We start from the raw sequence: 20,441 nt of genomic DNA, 5'->3' as shown, positions 1-20,441 counted from the left end.
AACTAAGGGCAGATGCCTGCTAACAGGCAGCAACAAACTGAAGCCTTCAGTCCAATAGTGCACAAGAAACCAAATTCTACCAACTATCAAGAGAGCTTAGGAGAGATCTTTCCCTAGTCATACCTCACATGATACCACAGCCACAGCCAGCATCTTGACGATAGCCCTGAGACCCTAAAACAGAGGACCCAGCTGAGTTTGTACCCAGGCATTTGACCCCAAAAACTGTGAGATCATAAATGTATGTTTTAAGTGTCTAACTTTACGGTAATATTGTTACATATCAAAAAATAACATACTGTTGTGTGTTCTTCTATCATATCCCAGTGCTTTACTGAAAATACTGATTTTCAACTATCCTTAACCACACATCAAGCCAAATTCAGGTAGCAGTCACAACTGTACAAAGATGTCAACATTAACCACAATCTGACCCCATGTTTATAGCAGCCACTTGAACAACCCTGTCTGCTAATTCCATTATTTCTGTCATTTCTGCCTGTTTCTGTTGAGTTTTCTCTTCTAGGTCTTCAAATTCACTAATCTTTTCTTCTGTAATATCTAATCTGCCATTAATGCCATCCAGTGTATTTTTCATCTCACATATCAGTTTTCATCTCTAGAAGTTTTATTTGGGTCTCTTTTTTACCTTTCCAGTCTCTACCTTTTTGAACATACTGAATACAGTTATAACTGCTTTAATGTCTTTGCCTGTCCATTCTAACACCTGTCAGTTCTGGGTTGGTTTCAACTGACTGACACCCTAAGTTATATTAACCTGATTTTACACATATTTAGTAATTTTTGATTGGATGCCAGACATTTTAAACTGCTGAGTGTTAGGTTCTGTTATATTTCTTTAAAGAGTATTGGACTTTGCTGGCAATTACATTACTTACCGATTAGTTTGCTCCTTTCAAGGCTTGTTTTTAAGCATTTTCCAGCCATATCTAGAGAAGCCTTAATTTTAGGACTAATTTAGCCCCACTACTAAGACATGACCCTTCTGGAGTCTCAATAAACACGGCATTTAATGAGTTCTACTCTGGCTATAAGGTACTCAAGTATTTCCCAGCTTTATGTGAGCTGTGAGAATTGTTCTGCTTACAGTTTCCCAGTGGATTCCTTCTTCAGGAACTGTTCTTTATGAAACTGCATCCTACATGTGCAGAGCAGATTAATATTCACTCAAACATTTAAGAGGACCACTAAGACTTATGGAACTCTTTCTCTGCATAGCTCCCTTCTCTCCAGAAGCCTGCTCCTCAAAACAGAACCATCTTGGCCTCCCCCAGATCCAATCTTTGCTTCCTCAACTCAGTGAGGTCAAATGGCTCTATTTGGGATACCCCTCCCTGCACTGAGATCTGAAAATTGCCTCCAGAAAGAAAGCTGGGCCATCAAAGGGCTCACCTCATTTGCTAACCCCCCATCAGGGATCACAGATCTACACTGCCTATTGTTCAATATCTGAAAATACTTGTTTCATGTATTTTGTCCAGTTTCCTGTTAATGGTTGATGGGTAAATTCAGAATGTTACCGCCTCATAGTCAAAAAACCTAAGTCATGGGGGCACCTGGGTGGCTCAGTCATTAAGTGTCTGCCTCGGCTCAGGTCATGATCCCAGGGTCCTGGGATCAAGCCCTGCATCAGGCTCCCTGCTCTGTGGGAAGCCTGCTTCTCCCTCTCCCACTCCCCCTGCTTGTGTTCCTGCTCTCACTATCTGTCAAATAAATAAATAAAATCTTTAAAAAAAAAAAAAAAAACCTAAGTCATGATTCCTGATAAAGTAAATGTTTTATAAGATACAACTCCTAAACATACACACACATACACACACATACACCCACCATTATCTATTACATCATCCCATCTTTATTTTTATCATGGCATTTATCGCTCTGTCATTGTTACTTGCTTTCTTGCTTATTCTACATTTAAAACAGAATGTAAGCTCTGTGAGTGCGGAGATCTTGTCTATCTTGTCACTCCTCTATCCCCAATACCTAGACCATACTCTGGCCTAGAACAGGCACTCAAATCAGCAAATTCATTAAATCAATAAGCAAACTGCATATAACTATCTCACTTAATATATACTGTAAACTCCTCCCATTAATAAATTTTAATCTAGATGCAGGTAACCCTGACCCTGGAGAGTTCCTTAGAATTGTCAATTATCTTAATTAGCATCGTCTAAGTAAAAGTTCTTAGTTACAAACAAAAGAAACTAACTCTGGCTTTGTTGAAACTGAAAAGGAAGTTATTAAAGCATATTAGGCAACTCACAGAAAACCCCAGGAGGGCCAAGCTGGAAGGCTACATAATCAAGAACACCAAAATTCAAACCACAGATCTGGTCCAGTGGAGACAACATAGGATTCAGTCACTGCAGCCTGAACAGACACCAGTGACACCAGGAACTAAAGCTACAGCAGAATCTTTGTCACTGCCCACCTCTGGGAAACAGATGTAGCTGCCATCCCCCCTGCACTGCAGAACACAGATTTCTACAAAGTGCCTACTTCTGCAAGTCACTAGCTTCTGAAGTAGTGGAGTAGAGACCCCAGGTCACATAATTGCATCCCAACTCCGAAAGATGCAGAGAAAGTAAGCAACTGGCTCTCAAAATTGAGGATTTCTACTTCCCATCAAGATCCTTAAGGTAAAGAATTTCCCAAACACAGTTTTTAGACACTTTTGTTTATTATCTGAAAAACTAATGAACCAATAGCAGAAAGTATCAATTCCAGTATACCAGAACTTTTCTGTTTCTTCAATTAATGGATTATAGAAGCTCTAGGTTTCTCTTTTCTCTCTCAATGTTTAACTTTAGGGCACTTAACTCTTCACTGGGGTTTTTATTATCTGGAGACAGCATATGCAATCTGCTATGATTATCCTTAAGCAAATTTACTTCCCTGCATTTCAGCTTTTTAGCTTATAAAACAGAAATACTGGGCGCCTGGGTGGCTCAGTCGTTAAGCGTCTGCCTTCGGCTCAGGTCATGATCCCAGGGTCCTGGGATCGAGTCCCACATTGGGCTCCCTGCTCGGCAGGAAGCCTGCTTCTCGCTCTCCCACTCCCCCTGCTTGTGTTCCTGCTCTCGCTCTCTCTCTCTGTCAAATAAATAAATAAAATCTTTAAAAAAAAAAAAACAGAAATACTACCAACCACCTTACAGAATTGCTGGGAATATTAAAATAATAATGAATATGTACAGTGTCTGGCCCATAGAGGCAATCAATAATAGCTATTGTTACTATTATTATTAAATAGGAGCTTATATTTTAAGAAGATAAACTCACTGACCTACATAAACTTTTTTAAAAATCTGCCAACAAATTGAAGATCCAAGGGTTTCTATTTTACATGGTATTATAAATGTTCTCCCCTTTAACTCCTATGTTACCAAAAATAAAGCAGCAAGTAGCTTAAAGTAGTTTAACATGTTGCCACCAAAACTAAGTTCAAAACATAAACAACCAAACAAACAGAAGGAACCAAGGAGGACTAACTGCTCACCCTGAACACAATGGACACAAGCCGTATTTCCTTTACATTTCTCATCAGTGAGCTCCTGACTATACTGAAAAGCTTCATGATGGCAAGGACCATGTATTCCCAGGTGACTCACTACTATGTCCCAAGGGCCTAGCATGGCGCCAGGCAGAGAGGAGAGCTTCAATACCTACTGAATATTTGCTTTTCTAAATATTTACTGTAGAAACTAGTCACTGAGAAAGGTTTCAGGACAATTTTAAACATATCCCTTATAAGCTTTTAAAAGCTTATTCACCTGACAAGATCAACAGCTTCAATAATTTTCTAACTACAAGACTCATTCTGGGGTACCTGGGTGGCTCAGTCAGTTGGGCATCTGCCTTTGGCTCAGGTCATGATCCCAGGGTCCTGGGATCAAGCCCCGCATCGGGCTCCCTGCTCCGCGGAAGCCTGCTTCTCCCTCTCCCACTCCCCCTGCTTGTGCTCCCTCTCACTGTGTCTCTCTGTCAAATAAATAAATAAAATCTTTAAAAAAAAAAGATGACAACTCATTCTTTTGAAAAATCCATCCATACAATGAATTTCCTCAATTGTTCTCATTCTGTTGTCCAAACCTGTAAAACTTAAAGCCAGGGGCGCCTGGGTGGCTCAGTCGGGAGCCTGCTTCTCCCTCTGCCTGTTGCTCCCCCACTTGTGCTCTCTCTCTCTCAAATAAATAAAGTCTTTTAAAAAAATTATTAAAAAAAAAGTTAAAGCCAAAATGCATCCAAACCACTTTCTTCACTTTTCTGTCACTTTTTAGATGAAGTCAAAGCTAGAGCTTATTTTAAATGTGAACCTGACAGCTACTGCAAATGCTGGACTGACATCCCAGAGGTCATTGTTGAACGACCTCACTGAACAGACCTCACATGGTTCATGCCTAAGAACCATGAAGAATATCCAGGCTGATTCCCTCTACAATTTAAAACCTCTCCAAATGAACACTAAGGAATGGGTCTATTTCAATAAACTACTAAAATGATGTGCTCCTTTAAAGAAAAGGCACAATGTAACTAATACAACACTGTCAACTATACTTTCAGAAAAAATAAAAAAGGCACAATGTTTCTACTCCATATTCCTAACACCTGGCTTCTCCCACACAGTAGGTATTTCATATGCATTTGTGTAATTAATCCAGGAGTAAATATTTTTTTCCTGGCTATACAGTTTTCCAGTCCTATCTTTAAAAAGATAGTCCTCTGGGGCACCTGGGTGGCTCAGTGGGTTAAGAGTCTGCCTTCCACTCAGGTCATGATTTCAGGGTCCTGGGATCTAGCCCCAAGTCCGGCTCCCTGCTCAGCAGGAGTCTGCTTCTCCCTCTGCCCCTCCCCCCCCACATGCTCGCTCACTCTCTCTCAAATAAATAAATAAAATCATTAAAAAAAAAAAAAAAGACAGTCCTTTGGGGGCACCTGGGTGGTTCAGTTGATCCGATTCTTGATTTTGGCTCAGGTCATGAACTCAGGGTTCTGAGATGGAGCCCCACATCAGGCTCCACAACTTAGCATGGGGCCTGCCTGGGATACTCATTCTCTCTCTCTCCCCCCGCCCTCTTCCCCTCCCCCACTCAGGTGCTCTCTCTCAAATAAATAAAATTTAAAAAGATACTCCTTTGGTCCTTGAGACCAACTAGTAAAAATCAAAACATGTATTTCACTGATTCATTCAACAGATGTTTACTTAGTACTTATTACGTGTCAAGCCTTTGCTGATCCCTGTGACTGCAAGGGGGAACAAACCACTGCCCCTACTCTCTGAAAGGCATTAATCAAATAAGCATTAAAAAAAATTATCAACTGTAGGGGGCATGGGTGGCTGAGTCGGTTAGGAGTTCGACTCTTGATTTCAGCTCAGGTGGTGATCTCAGGGTTGTGAAACGGAGCCCAACATGGGGCCCTGTGTTCAGCATGGAGTCTGCTGGAGACTCACTCTCTCCCTCTGCCACTCCTCTCCTCTCGTGCACTCTCTCCCTCTCCCTCTCAATAAAGAAATCTCTTTAAAAAAATTATCAACTGGGCGCCTGGGTGGCTCAGTTGGTTAGGCGACTGCCTTCGGCTCAGGTCACGATCCTGGAGTCCCGGGATCGAGTCCCGCATCGGGCTCCCTGCTCGGCAGGGAGTCTGCTTCTCCCTCTGACCCTCCTCCCTCTCATGCTCTCTGTCTCATTCTCTCTGTCTCAAATAAATAAATAAAATCTTTAAAAAAAAAAAATTATCAACTGTAATAAGCACTATGGAGGAAATGTACAAGACATTAGATATTAAAAAAGAAAAGGTGATGGGGGGGGGTACTTTCCCTGACAAAGTGACATTGCGGCTGAAAGTGCAGGAGGAAAGAAGTTCACTGCAATAAAGGGGATGACTGCTGGCTGAAGCAGCAGCACATGTGAAAACAGGGTCCGGAGCCTCAGAAGGTAAGACTGTATAACTGAGCTGGGGCCGCATCATTGAGGTACGGGGTCCTGTGACTAGTTTGGTCTTTACTCTAGAAGTCACAATGTATCATTAAAGAGGTTTCTTTTTTTTTTTTTTAAGGACAAAGAATTTTTATTCATCATTTGTTCAAATTGCTTTTCTGTGCCTGTCCATTCCACTGAACTTTCCTTATTCCTTGACTTTCCTTATATGCCCACATGCTTTATTTTCGATGTCTGCATCTTTGTCTTACTCAGCAAGAAGCCTTCCTCCAAGCTGTCTCTCATGAACCCTAAGACTCGCATCTTCAATTTCTTCCCTCTGCATAGCTGACTCTAATACTGCTGAGTAACTGTGAGCCTTCAGGCCAATTCTTAGGTAAACTCACCTAGCTTTACTGACATTTTGAACTGTACCACAGAACGATTATAGGGAAATTCAAAAAGTAAAATTAGATTATAATATACTCAAATGAGATCCTAATAATTTCCCTACCATTGCTATTTTGAAAAAACTTCTACAAAATCTTTTGTACCAAGGAAGTAATGTCATTCTGTAATGAATGTGTTTGATGTAAAGATGAAGTTAAAAAATAAAAATAAACCACTACTGAGATGACTGACAGTTGTTCTTTTCAAGGGGAAATGGTCAAATCAGAACAAATTTTTCAGCACACAGTATTTGTCTTAAAGACTGGAGTCCTATTTAACCCAAATAAACTTTAACTCAAAATTAACTGTCACAAGAACTCTAAGATGAGACAAAAATTTGACCTTCAAAAAGCAACATCAAAAATTACTCAACTTCATGGGCTGTGTTCCCTTCAATAATGTATGTCCACTCTACAAAGTCTGTAAACCTACTCTGGGGATTACTAAAGATCCCCACCCCCAATCCTAACTTCTCTGATGGCCCAGACAGTGTAGGCTTTGCTGTCGCACTAATTCCCAGGCCCTAGTTCCATGTCTGGCACTGCTAAGTACTGAATAAATAATTCTAAACACCTCACGGGATAAATGTTTAGATTACTGTCTCCCGGTAAGGATACTTGTGAAAGTAAAGAGAATATGATATTTTTCAGGAAAAATACAAAGACACTCAGAATAAACTAAACTCTCTCATGTTCAGTCACTCTTTTTCAAACCACGTATCATAATACATCTTTTTCTTTCCAGATTCACACCTTCTAGCATTGCCTTCTCCCATTGCCCCATTTTTAAGCTCATCTTTAATGACTTTAATGACTGTCCCTAATGGAAGTCTGAACTACAATAATAATTCTATCTTCTGTTCTTTAACAGTTCCTTCAGGCCCTCAGGAGGAAATACTCTCAACTGTCCCATTAAACGAATCATTCCCATACTATACTGCTACCAATGTTTAATTCTCTCCTTTCTATATCCAAAAATTTGGCCACACAGCTGTTTGAACCCAGAAATATTCATTTGTTCTGTTGGAAATTAAATCACTGAGAATTTTTTAAGGCACTCCAAACTCAGCTCTCCCATTTGACTTCTACCTTTTATCTTATTCTTTCATGCCTATACACCTAGAATGAGCCTGCCTTCCAGGTCCTCCTTCTTACTGTGTCATCTCCCTAACCCAGACTTGTCATCACAGTTCTGCTGAAACACCTTCAATTGCCCCAATCAAATGCCTCATAATATTTAAGACCCATCACTCTCATTTCTCAGTGTAACTGTCCCTATCCCTCCTCCAGCATCTCACACACATGCACTCTCTGAAACTCCGGGTACATGAATCTGTCATTCTACTAAGGCACCCCTCACTTCCCCTGCCGCCACAGGACCCCCCCCTTCAGCAGACTATCAAAACTCCAGGTTATACCAAGACTCAGTCCCTCCTCCTCAAGGCACGCTCAAATCCCCCGAATTCTTACTTCCCTTTCTTCTGGTTCTTCATACATCAATACCTCTCACTGTTAGCAGCCAGGGTCTTACCTATGTTGATGGTGCCTATAGACACACAACAATCTCAACACTAACAGCACAAGTAACCAAATCTTACTTCCGTAGTCAAAGCTTCTACCACCACAAAGCACGTACCTCATATAGAGGACAAATGTTTACTCAACTGAAGAGGAATAAGAATTCCCTTTTATGGGGCGCCTGGGTGGCTCAGTCATTAAGCGTCTGCCTTCGGCTCAGGTCATGATCCCAGGGTCCTGGGATCGAGTCCCGCATCGGGCTCCCTGCTCAGGGGGAAGCCTGATTCTCCTCTCCCTCTGTCTGCTGCTCCCCCTGCTTGTGCTCTCTGTCAAATAAATAAATAAAATCTTTAAAAAAAAAAAAAAAAAGAATTCCCTTTTACAATTTATCAAAGCATTTACAATTACAAGCATCTGCAAGTTATCAAAACATCAGTTTTTCATTCAACAGAATAAAGAAATACAGGAAAATCAGAAAATATTTAATTATATATCTGACAAAGAATATTTTGTTATTAAAGTACAAGACTTAGAGTACAACTTAAGATGTTCAAACTCACTCATAATTAAAGAAATGCAAATCCAAACCATTAAATATCATTTTCACCTATTAAACTGACAAAGATTTAAAACTCTAGTAACACCAATGTTGGTGAGATCTGGGAAACTGTTAACTCTCAGACACTGCTGATGAAGTATAAATTGGTGCTACTTTTGAGAAGACAATTTGGCAAGCCATTGCCAAACGTGCATATACTTGGTGAACCGGCAATTTCCCTTAGAAATATGTATCATGTGGCTAAGGCTCACAGAACACAGTTATATGTACAAGGATGTACACTTCAGCATTGTTTAAAACAAAAATACAAGAACAATTTAAATGTTCTTTAATAGAGATTGATTAAATTGTGGTACATCCATAACATGGAATACTTCCTAACCATTAAAAATAACAGAGAAACGGGCGCCTGGGTGGCTCAGTCGTTAAGCGTCTGCCTTCGGCTCAGGTCATGATCCCAGGGTCCTGGGATCGAGCCCCACATCGGGTTTCCTGCTCGCCAGGAAGTCTGCTTCTCCCTCTCCCACTCCCTCTGCTTGTGTTCTTGCTCTCGCTATCTCTCTCTCTGTCAAATAAATAAATAAAATCTTTAAAAAAATAAAAAATAAAAAAATATAAATAACAGAGAAAACTATCAGCTGATGTGGGAATATTTCTAAAATAGATCAAGACGTTTAAGATGCAAATCCGTATGTTTAGCATGATCCAGTTTGCTTTTAAGTGCATAGACACTGTACACACATCCACCACAATGTCTACGAACTTTAAAAAAATAAACAGGATCAGGGAAACCTGGCTGGCTCAGTCAGTGGATTATGTGATTCTTGATCTTGAAAGTCATGAGTTCCAGGGCCACACTGGGGTTAGAGTTTACTTAAATAAATTTAAAAAAAAAAAAAACCCTGTAATTAATTTTTAAAAAATAGGATCATACTGAACAATACTGCTCTGTAACATACACATAATAAATGTTTAAAATAGATATACTTGCACATACATGCATAGGACATTTCTGGTAGGAAAAATAACTATTCCCTATGGAGCATGAGGCAGGGGGTTGATATGACAGCATCCTATAGGGCCTGAGCTTTTTTTTTTTTTTAAAACCATGAGGACATATTACTTGATCTTTTAGAAACTAAAATTCCCTAGGTGATCAGAACGATTCCTTATATATTTGATATGGTGTCAGACTGCTCAAATAGGAATGATGAACACTAAGAAAAAAGGCCTTCTACTCCAATACTCAAGTGGGTCTTCAGCTAAATTATCCACAGTCCCATTACCAATACTCTTAGTGACAGGAGGCCAGAAGTCCAGTCTAATACTACCAACCTCTGGCCACAAGAGAAGCCTCCATGAACGCTTCCAGAACTATACCACAAGCTGACACTTCTCAAACATGCCCTTCATCTTCCTCTGGGCTAGGGCACATGTGCTGACTCTTCCCTCCCCTTCCCACAAAGCTCTCTTACTAGTGCAGGTGCTATCTCCAAATCTTAAAATGGCAGCCAACTAATTCATAAAGTGTTAACCTGATATACAGATAAAGGACATTCCTCTGGGAATATTTCCATTTTAAATTAGGGAATCCACCTCAACTTAATCTAAAGGAATGAATTCAACAGTAAGAATTGCAGATGAAAAACCAAGTAATAATTTGAGGACAAGACCTACCTTGGTTCCTTCTCATCATGCCAGGCTAGCACCTACCTATCACCTACCCTAATGTTACAGGTACACTACCCTATCCGCCACAGCACTGACATTAACAATACCTTTAAAATCTCAACTTCCCATCCTTAAATATTCACTTGACTATTTGCTAAAAGAACAATTAAGTGATCCAACTATTCACTACCAATGAGCTCACACATAAAAAACAACTATTTGAGAATGACTAATATCCCTATAAAATCTCAACACAGTTGGTACTTGGTCCTCTTCTGCGTTCACAAAAAGAACGAAGAACTACGAGTCAGAAAAACATACACTAATTCTTGAGCAGCTCACTCTGGAGTACCGGTTAGTCATTTAGTTTCTTTGCGTCTATTTCCTTCTCTAAAATGAGGGCGAATAACTATATCAATGTTTCCCAAAGTCTTTCTACTGCATCAGGATTACCTGGAATCCTAATTAAGAAAGTAGATGCCAGAGCATCACCCCAAACCTATAGATAGAGAAGTATCTGAGTTTGGGAGTCCCACAACTTTAAGAAGTTCTCCAGAAGCCTGTTTGAGAACCATTAGTTTCTCAGCTCTCCACTAGATCTAATAACAACACTCTAGTTCAAAAGAATCCTAGATATTCCTCTTTGTTCAAACCCACAAAACTTAAGAGGAACATACCCGGATAGTAAATGTATTTCTAAACATCACTGCTATCCTCCTCCTTGCAACTCCAGTGACTCAAAACATTTACTGAAAACCTGACAAGATTCAAGTGTTATTCCAATAGTTTGCCGAGGGTATGAGTATGAATACATACAGTAGGAACACATTCTAGGAAACTATTAAAACAAAATCCAAAAGTTTAGATTCCAAATACTGTTTACATACAATACAGTCACAGCAATCAAGAACCACGTATCTACCTATCTAAAATAATGTGCTATTAGAGCCAAAATTCATTCACTACTAAAACTTTAGCTACATTTTTCTAATCTAACTATATATGTATATATTACAGACCCTGAATAGTGATCTATTTAAATTTGCACACCACAGTTCAGAAGACTAATGACCAAATACGAAAAGAAGTCTTATTAATTAGTGCAGTAAAAGTTGTCTTTCCAAGGTTTATTTCTGTATGTTTCTTCCAAAACATTTCAAAGTGTGACAGGAAATGTTTCATAATTCCCCATTCTCCTCTTCTTCAGTAGAAACAGATTTTCAACCAAACAGCCACCCTGCCAGAGACCACATATCCCAGCCTCCTTTGCAGCTAAATGTGGCCACCTGACCGTTTTGACCAACAGATATGAACAGAAGTCACGTATGCAACTTCCAGGCTTGTCTTTTAAAAAGGGGGATGTGTTTTCCCAACACCTGTTCCTAGATGGTGGATATGATGGGGAGCAGTCTCGCACCACACAGAAAATGGTGTTTCCCTAAGCGGAGAGCAACAAGACAGAAGGAACCAAGGTCCCCTCCACCATGAAGCCACTACATCAGCCTTAAAATTACTTACAGGAGAGAGAAATAAACGTGTTTAAGCTACTGTATTTAATCAGAACAAAGGCCCAATCTTGTGTTCTAATTAATGCATAAAGAAAGTTTAAATTTATAACAAATATTAAGCAACAGCTCCTTATTAATTCAGTAAAGTTGAAACTCTATAAATTCTTGGGTAACCCTACTACTGAAATTATTGCTACTGTACCAACTTATGTTTATATGGCATTTTACACTTTTGCAAAGCACCTCATTATAGTATCTCATTCCACATTCTCAAAATCCTGGGAAGGGCAGCTGGTACTGTATACATTTGGCATATAAAACACTGAAGTTCAGAGAAGCTACTTTACCCAAGATTGCACAATTATGGAGTGGTACTAGGACAGGATTCTGACATATAGGTTCTTCATTCCCTCCTCTGTATACGTATACATTTATCTACCCCTGCTGTACTGGAAGCATGATCAAAAAAGAATTATTCCTGTCTAGATGGACATTACAATCTGATGGAGAAAGGAAGAGACAGACATTAAATAAGTGTATCCGTGAATATGTATGAATAATTACACAGCTATCTGCAGTAAGAGCTATAAAAAAAGCAGAGTCCTATAAGAATGTATGGCTAAGGAACCTACCTAGACTGGGGTTTTGGGGAAAGTTTCTCTGAAGAAGCAGCATGTATCCTGGGACCACAAGGAGGAGTACAAATGGAGAGGAGGAAAAAGAGGGAAAACAGAGAGGAGGAGACTATTAAGAAATGTATAGGTTACCTCAATCTGCACAAGGGCCCTGTGTTAAGTACCACCAACCCCATTTACAGATGAAGAAACCCATGCTTAGCAAAATCACACTGCCAGCGAAGGACCTGTCGAGATTCCAGCAGTGCCTGACCCTGGAGCCTCTCTGCCAAGCACCATATCACAGGCCTATACTCTCTCCACAGCATCATGCTGCCTCAAATGCCATCTATAACTAGATTTTGTGCAGATTTGGGATGGGTGTCAGAGCATCTGTTTACCAAAACGCTTATGCTAGGATGCCAACCCTAACCACAAATATCCATAAAACTTAAAGAAAGAAAAAGAGTCCACTCTTGTCATTGGAAATCTGATATACTTAGAAAAATTACAGGGTTATTTAATGAACAGGGATGTTATGTAAAATAGAGGTGATGTTGAAAACCAGATTCATTCCATGTTAAACCAGTTCCCTAAGCTCCTCCCCACTGACTTATACAACCATTTTAACTATGAGAACATAAAACTCACAACAATTCATCAAGAGTAAAAATCCATTTTAAGCTATCAATGCACCATATATATCAGGTACACGCATATGTCCCTCAAACAAAAAATGTGTTGTCAAAACTTTAATAGTACTATATAAACTTTTAAAAATCCCCTTCTAGAGGAGAGGGTATGTAGCTCTGGTAGAATAATCAATTGTTAAGAAGCCCAAGTAGTTCTACATTAGCAAAAAGTAGGCCTACAAGGAACCTCATTCTAGATATCCAATGTACTGTAAATTATTATCTCCAATAGAAAATTTTAACTCGTTATACAATTCTGAAAGTATGATTTCAAAGCAAAAGCCTAACTTTTGAAAAACACTTAGCTGGTCTATACAACACAATACTTCCAAATCATGTCGTTTTCATATAATAAAAAAAAAGAAACTAAGGCTGCCTGTAGCCACTAAGTGAGGAAACAAGACTTGTCTTTAATTACTTAATATGAACGTTAGATTATTTTCATCTTGTGAACCCAACATTTCATTTTCCAAGTAACCAACGATAAACCTTATAGCTCTAGCTTAACACTGCAGGCAAGACTTCAAAAGATTTCTTCATTTAGGGGCAACAGAGAAGTTTTACGTAACTTAAAATAATCTGATTTTTTTCCCCAAGTAATTAAAAAATTTTAACGCCCCCCGCAATTTTTAATCAAAAATTGTGCAAGCCATGGGTTAAATTAAAATTTCTCTAGCCTTCAAAACATTGCCCAATGGTTAAAATAATATATGGTAAGAAGTCTTTTAAAAAGCATAATCACTATACATACATAAGGTGCTCTTACACAAGTTAGTCACACAATACCTTTTGACAGGGCAAACTGTTTGTACCAAGTTTCAGGGGACCATGTTTGATAACTTCAAGTAATATCTTTACTTCTAAGTAGAAAACATGTGAAACTACCAAAACACTCAACAGAAAGTAGAGATCCTTAGCTCACAGTTGAAACTACTGATAATGAATATACAACAAAATTGTGAGAGTAATAAAATTCTGTGAAGGAAGAACTAAGTTCTTTATAAAGACTCTTCCTGGAAGTTTTTGGGTTGTGCTGGGTTCAGATGGTTCATTTCTTTCTTGCAGGAAGGAGAGAAATTGCTGGGGGTGTGGGTGTAGGAAATATGAAAGTTCTTTGAAGTAAGAGAGAAGCTAATGCAAAAGCAAAAACATTGACACCTTTATCACAAATACCAAGAGTCACAAATAAAGCCCCCTCTTCTAAGAATCTTAGTCTCACATATAAGGCAATTCCCTTCACACTCATAATAAAGCTACTTCTTTCCAAATTTTCTTCCCAAAACTAGATACTTGCCAACCATAAACACGTGAAAATATCCGAGTAATCTAACTAGCTAAACTAGTTTTTATTTAAAAAAAAAAAAAAAAAGTTTAAGCAGTACCCAAGATTTGATACAAATTAGCATTTTCTTTCTTTGTTTTAGTTTCAAAACAAAATGCATGCCAAAGGTCATTGTATACCTTGTTACAAGTCATCCTTAATTTTGCTTTGGCAGATAAATATTCACAGTACTATAAAAACCTATGTATGTAAATTCTTTAAATACTAGTCACTGCACTTACCACTCCCTACCCCATCTTTAAATCATAAACACAATAAATCTCCATAAATAAAACTAACGGGACAAACATCTGACAACATTCTAGAGGGGGGAAAAAATTCTGACCAAAGGTCTTTTTCACTATACACATTCCCAAACAAGACATTGCATTAAAATGGTGTATTTTCATTTATTTTGAATGTTAGTTCCCCTAAAGACTGGACTAACTGGTTGATTTTTTAATCCAAGCACACAGTAATTTTGTCTCTCTTAAGTTTTGTTTTTTTTTTTTTAAAGATTTATTTATTTGAGAGAGCGAGAATGAGAGAGAGAGTACATGAGAGGGGGGAGGGTTAGAGGGAGAAGCAGGCTCCCCGCTGAGCAGGGACCGATCCAGGGACTCCAAGATCATGACCTGAGCCGAAGGCAGTCGCCCAACCAACTGAGCCACCCAGGCGCCCCTCTCTCTTAAGTTTCTAATAGGTCCCACCAAAATGTTTTTAAAATATGTTTAAGAAGCTATCTTATACCTATATTACAAATTCCTAATAACAAAGATCTCACTAGATCATTTAGTCCACGTCCCACCCCTACCAATAATGACCATCCATTCATTCAAGTCTATTCCTTCAAATCAAAATCATTCTTAGATTTTAAAGTGTGCCTTCACCTTACACAGGGGTGACCCCAGAATAATTAATTTCTGAGCTTATGCCTCTTATCAACTTTTTATACTGTTTTACAATAGTACTTGGTACACATGTTAACAGAAGTCCTTAACTTTCTGATAAGGTTTGAACTCTAAATGAATTTGGACAGCCAGCATAAGCACCAGGGCTATTTCAAGACCAATCCTCCAAAAGCACTGGGGTACTTGAAGTGTAAGTCATGTGTATATTAAAAATCTTAACTGTAACTGAGTAAACTTTTTCTTAACTGCTGTTTCTTTGAAACTATCTTCTTCAACTTAAAATCTTAGCACATGAAATTTCAGTTCTAGTGTCACATTTATAGTCTACCTGAAAATAATATCTCTCAAAGTAAACAATCAAGACGTGAGAATTTAAGAAATTTTAAAAACACAAAAGCTAAAGGTAATTCCATTAAATTATTAAAACTCCCCAAAATCAAAATATTAAATATATCCATTCTTAAACACTTTGTATATGTAAGGTACAAGGGGTCATACAGGAAATCTAAGTATTCAAAGATTTTTAAAATGCCTAAAAATAACTTTTACCCAAAACTTTGCTATGACTCATCAATACTTAAGCGATGCCTACAATTAAAATTAAGTGTGAAGAACAAAACGCACCAAAAAATATCTTTTAATTCCTTCCATTCGATAACTAACTACAGAGTTTGGGGAGTGGGGGGACTGACAAGTTTCACTAAGAGGGTCTCTTTTCCATCCTTCCACTTCCAAAAACGACAAAGTTAATTCTGTGCTCAACACTGTCAGTGGCACAGTCTCTAGGTTAGAACCCTGAGTCATTACACACAGATCGCTCCAAATTTGCCAGTGTTTATAATAATCAGTTATAACCTAGTGATTATGAGCCCAGGCTGGCTACAGACTCCGGCTCCTCGAGTCCCAGCTGTATGACCTTGAATGAGTCACAGCTCAGTTTCCTCATCTGTGAAATGGGTTAACAGTTCCTACCGGTAGGAAATGTGAGTTCATACATGTAAAGCCCTGCGAAGACTGCCTGGCACTCTTTGTCCTCATCTTTAAAAAAAATCCGTGTGAAAACAATGCTATACAGGGTATTTTCTGACAACTTGGGCGGAATTCAAAAACCAAACGGTGCTGGCATTCGAGGGCTGCACCTAGATTACAAGGTTCGTATAATCTAGGGTTGAACGAAAAGCACAGACCAGTAGTCGGAATCACTCACTCACTAATTTTGCCATTTTTAACTATTTCAGGCTAGGGAGGGGCCTTTCGCTAGGCGTTAAGATACTCAGCAGCTTTGGTGGATCCAAGCGAGAGCTGGTTTGTGCCTGTAAATAGACTTGTGAAGTTTTGTTGCAATAGCCAGGTATCAATTATAATTTACGCATTCTCAACCACCAACTCCTCCGGCTGCTAAACAGGTCATTACTCCACCTCGAGTGGCCGGGATTACTTGCACTCACTGCACAACTTCGGAGCACGCCGAGTGCCCTCGCTCCAGCACACACCCCAAACGGCCGCTGAGGGACCCAGCCCCCGACCTTCCCCGGCGCCTCGCCCAGCAGCCAGCCCCGTTTTCTTAACCCGTGCATTGTCCTTGCGGAGAACCCCGGCGGTTCCCACACTGGTGGGGACCGAGAGGAGGGACGAGGGAGGAGCTGGGGGAAGAGGATGAGGAGGAAGAGGAGGAGGAGGAGGAAGACAACCTCCTCCCCTCCGCTCGGGCGACCAGTGAAGGTCTGGCGCTTTCTCCGGCCCCCAGGCCCCGGCTCCCGGGAGGCCGCGGCCCCTGCTCCCACCCTCCGCAACTTTCCCTCCGCTCGCACCCGCCTCTCCTCCGGGACCCGGCCTGTCGGGCTCCCTCCCCCGGCGGCCGGCCCCGGGCCGCGGCGCCTCCTCCTAAAATGGCAGGTCCCTCCCTCCGCCCGGCCGGCCTCGGCGCGGGCCCGGCTGCAGGCCGCGGGGGGAGCCGGGCGCCGGGCCGGGCGGGGCCGCGGCCGGGCCGGACACTCACCGGGACGATGGCGGGGCGCTCGCGCCGCTCCCTCCGGTGAGTCTCAGCCTCGGGCTCCCACCGCTGCGCTCCCGCCGCGGCCTCCGCAGCCAGCGCCGCCCCGGCCGCCTCTCTCCGCCCCCGGCGCTCCCGGCTCCGCGGCCGAGCCGCAGCCTTCTCAGTCTCTCTCCGGCTCCGCGGTTCCAGCGGCGCCCGGGGCCGGGGAGGCGACAGCCCCCTCCCCGGCAAATACCGCAGTCCCCGGACCCCGGCTCCCGGCGGCGGGGCCGCGCGGCCCGGCCCGGCGCGGAGGGCGGCGGCGGCGGCGAGGCCGGGCGCCGAGTCGCGGCCGCTCCCGGCGGCTTCTTCCCGAGGAGGATTTTGTAAATCTCACAAAATGGCGCGCGCTCCAAACCTGCGCAGCGAGAAGCGCCGGGGCCCGAGCGGCGGCGGCGGCGGCGGCGGCGGCTCCTCCGCCAGGAGAGCCCGAACCGCCCGCCCCCGAGTCCCCGCACAGACAGACAGACACACACACACTCACACACACACGCACGCACACTCGCCCTCGCACACGCTCACTCACACACACACTCTCACACTCACACCGGTCCCGCCCGCTCGCCGGCGGCGGCAGCGGCACCAACAGCAGCAGCAGGAACAGCAGCAGCAGCAGAAGCGGCGGCGGCGGCGGCGCCCGCACCCCCCGCTCGAGGTGTCCGCTCCCTGAGCCCGACCTGGGCCGCGATCAGCAGCAGCGACGGCAGCAGTCTCCCCGGATCCCCCCGCCGCTCTTGCCGCCGCCACCCCCGCCTCACTCCAATGGGGCTTTTTATTATTATTCGGGCGGGAAGCGAAAGGGTTTAAAAAAAAACCAACCAACAAAATGGCGACGGACCGACCCGGTCGCTATAGCAACTGTCAATCAAAACGCAAAACCCCGGCTGACGTGCTGACGTCCTCCTCCCGCCCCCCGGCCCCAAGCCGGCGGGCGGGGCCTGTTGCTCGGGCAACGGCAGATTCCGTTCCCTCCTTTCTCTCTACCCCTTCGTCCCCAACCAACCACCCAACCCCCTCAGGTCACGTGAAGGATAAATTCGGAGCTCGGGCCCGCTACGAGTGTCAGAGGAGGGCGCGTGATTCGCTCGGGGGAGGGGAGAGGAGGGGGACGGCCAGGCCGAGGGAGGGAAGGGAAGGAAAGAGAAGGGAAGGGGGGGTGAGGCGGCGGCCCGGCCTCTGCGCGAGCGCCCGCCGACTCCCCGGCCTCCTGGCCGCGCCCCGCCCAGCGCCCGCGCCCGCGTCCGCGCCCGCGCCGACTGCGGCCCGGGGAGCGCGCGCGGCCTCCGCGCCGCCACCCCCGGAACCCCGCGCTTCCGCGTCGTGCGCCCGCAGCCCCGCCCGCGCCGAAGGGTGGGGGGAGGGAGGGGGCCGGGCTCTGCGGCCGCGCGGGGACCCGGGAAGCCCAACCCTGGCGCCCCGGCCGGGGGCTCTCACCTTCATCCCCGGGGAGCGCGCCGGCCGCTGGAAGGCGGCCCGGGTGCGCACGGCCGCGCGTTTCAACTGTTCTTCGAAGGGCTCGCGTGCCCGCCTCGCCGGAAAATGCCCACGGAGGCCGCGGCGGGGGTGGGGAAGAGGCCGCCTCCGCGTTTCAGACATCTCAGGAATTCCGGACGCTTCGCCCGAATCCGGGATGCCCCTGCGGCTGACACCTTGATTAAATACTGCCTCTCGATTTTTGCAGCAACCAATGCCAACGATCAGATATTATGCATGGAACCATCATAAAAACTTTTTTAGGCTGTGCACGCTCTCCCAGGCTTTACCACCTATTTCAAGCCCCTCCGCACCTTTCTGGGAGCAGCCTTTCCTTCCTGATCTGAATGCCCCTTACATTAATCCTCTTGAGCTATTACTGTATCTTTGCTGCCCAACTCCCTGTTTTTCTCTTTGATGGACCATCTCAGCTTCCCAATTCTTAATTCGCCCGCCATTCAACATTATGGCTCTCGTTTATTTGTATTTTATCTACCCCTCCGCCTGACTAAATGTCGCTAGTTGCGCTCCCTGGCATTAAAATCTAGGTATGCTAGTAGCCATGCTGTGCTGGCTACTTTGTAATTAGTAGACAGCCACTGGCTAAGAATTGTATTCTGTACGAATGCGAATAAATGGCACTTAAAATGTTATGCTGAAAAGGATAAGGTAGATATTATTTTACACCAAGTCACTAATTTATTGATGTCTAAGCTTATTTATCGTGTTCCTACCAGTTTTTTCTTAAGCTGTTCACAAATACATTAGCAACAGATAGGATCTCATAGGTGTAAAGAAAAGTCCCCGTAGTAAGTACTGGTCTCTATCCTATGTGACTCAAGGAAAGACACTTGCTTTAAATGATTTACAAGTGTTTCCCTCCTACAGTTATTAGAACATTGATATTAGGCAACAATTCAAGTTAGCACAGGCCCTAAATCAGACTAAACCTAAAATAAATTAGCTAAAAAGTAGTCAGGCAAATAGCTTACTTCAGACTGACTCTCCATGTTATCAAAAGTTCTTTTGGATTACTCTCCCTCAAAAATGCCCTAGTAACGTAATTAAAATCCACTTTCAACTTGATTGTTTTTGAAAGGAGTGGTCAAGGGTGGCCCTATTAAGACAAGAGTTCCCACCTTGACTCCTCCCAAGCTCACACTTCCACTTACACAGTTAACACAATCAACTCCTTCCTGGCTGGCTCCTGTTCTCCCTGGTCCCCACCCCACCCCATTCACCACAGTTTCTCCCCTATCAGAACACAAGCATTTGCAACCTGTAACACTAGATTTGAGTCAAATTTTTATTGCTGGTAATAAAGGAGACTTGCATAATTAAACTTCTAGGTAACCTGGGGAAAAAAATATGACAATGTCTCAGAAAAAGTGCCCTTGTCTTCAGTCAAATCAATCTGGAAGATCAGGTTGAGGCAGAATCTTGAGCTAATAATCATGCATAATATAAGGCATTGCTGGTCTTCATATCTAGAAGGCTGTACCCCTCCTCCCCAACACACGCCACCCTCCCCCCCCAAGCCTGACAGCCTTACACAACATTGATCAATGAACTATCATGTCCAGGCTGGAATGCTGTAAAATAGTTTTATATAGGCTTCACCTAAAAAGTAACCTGTAAATTGTACTAGCTCCATACAAATGAACACAGGTAAGTAGGAAGGACTCTGGTAGAAAAGCCAGTTTAGTGTTGCCCAGGCTCACCAATGTCACCTGAGACTCTCCCTA

The 20,441-nt window shown here is 43.0% G+C and overlaps 1 protein-coding gene across 6 annotated transcripts in view; it reads right to left on the bottom strand.

Annotated features, from left to right (window-relative positions):
- DYRK1A (dual specificity tyrosine phosphorylation regulated kinase 1A) overlaps positions 1-18,770 on the bottom strand; it is a 150,460-nt gene extending 131,690 nt beyond the window's left edge. For 3 of the 6 annotated variants that reach the window (XM_081799878.1, XM_081799861.1, XM_081799874.1), the window contains exon 1: positions 17,188-17,327. The gene's annotated coding sequence lies outside the window, so the exon portion shown is untranslated. Of the gene's footprint in view, positions 1-17,187; positions 17,328-17,900; positions 17,922-18,657 lie in introns of those variants that run through there. The other 3 variants (XM_081799867.1, XM_081799890.1, XM_081799885.1) reach the window with 3 other exon arrangements.
- Between the last annotated feature and the right edge of the window lie 1,671 nt (positions 18,771-20,441).

Source organism: Leptonychotes weddellii, chromosome 1 (genome assembly GCF_054177405.1).
Source record: "Leptonychotes weddellii isolate Sample4059 chromosome 1, ASM5417740v2, whole genome shotgun sequence".
NCBI classification, from domain to species: Eukaryota; Metazoa; Chordata; class Mammalia; order Carnivora; family Phocidae; genus Leptonychotes; species Leptonychotes weddellii.
The sequence above is the reverse complement of the archived record's forward strand: the minus strand, read 5'-3'. Positions and strand labels throughout refer to the sequence as shown.